Source organism: Monodelphis domestica, chromosome 7 (genome assembly GCF_027887165.1).
Source record: "Monodelphis domestica isolate mMonDom1 chromosome 7, mMonDom1.pri, whole genome shotgun sequence".
Lineage (NCBI taxonomy): Eukaryota > Metazoa > Chordata > Mammalia > Didelphimorphia > Didelphidae > Monodelphis > Monodelphis domestica.
Genome location: NC_077233.1, coordinates 68,750,211 through 68,751,045, shown reverse-complemented (window position 1 = coordinate 68,751,045; position 835 = coordinate 68,750,211).

Below are 835 nucleotides of genomic sequence, written 5' to 3'. Positions count from 1 at the left end.
TCTATTCCACTGATCTTCCTTTCTGTTTCTTAGCCAGTACCAAATTGTTTTGATGACTGCTGCTTTGTAATATAGTTTTAGGTCAGAGACTGCAAGGCCCCCATCATATGTGTTTTTTTTTCATTATTTCCCTGGATATCCTTGATCTTTTGTTATTCCAAATGAACTTTGTTATGTTTTTTTCTAAATCAGTAAAGAAATATTTTGGGAGTTCAATGGGTATGGCACTAAATAGATAAATAAGTTTGGGTAGGATGGTCATTTTTATTATATTGGCTCGTCCTATCCATGAGCAGTTAATGTTTTTCCAATTGCTCAAGTCTAGTTTTAGTTGTGTGGAGAGTGTTTTGTAGTTGTGTTCATATAGTTCCTGTGTTTGTCTCGGGAGATAGATACCTAGGTATTTTATTTTGTCTAAGGTGATTTTGAATGGGATTTCTCTTTCTAGTTTTTGCTGCTGAGCTGTGTTGGAGATATATAGAAAAGCTGATGACTTATGTGGGTTTATTTTGTATCCTGCAACTTTGCTAAAGTTGTTGATTATTTCAATTAGCTTTTTGGTTGAATCTCTAGGATTCTTTAAGTAGACCATCATGTCATCCGCAAAGAGTGATAACTTGGCCCCCTTCTTCTTGTTTTTGTTTTTAATTTTGGGACTTTTGTGCTTCTGTGGAGTTTGCCATCTCTATCTGAGTGGGGGGGGATTAGCTTTTCTTATCTCTGTCTGGTTTTAGTCCTAAACAGATTGTCTGTTCTATGCAGTTGTTGTTCTGTCTTCCCGGGAAGCCAGGAGTTGCTGGTGCCCTGTTACTGCCCTCCTCTCCTCAGCACCCTC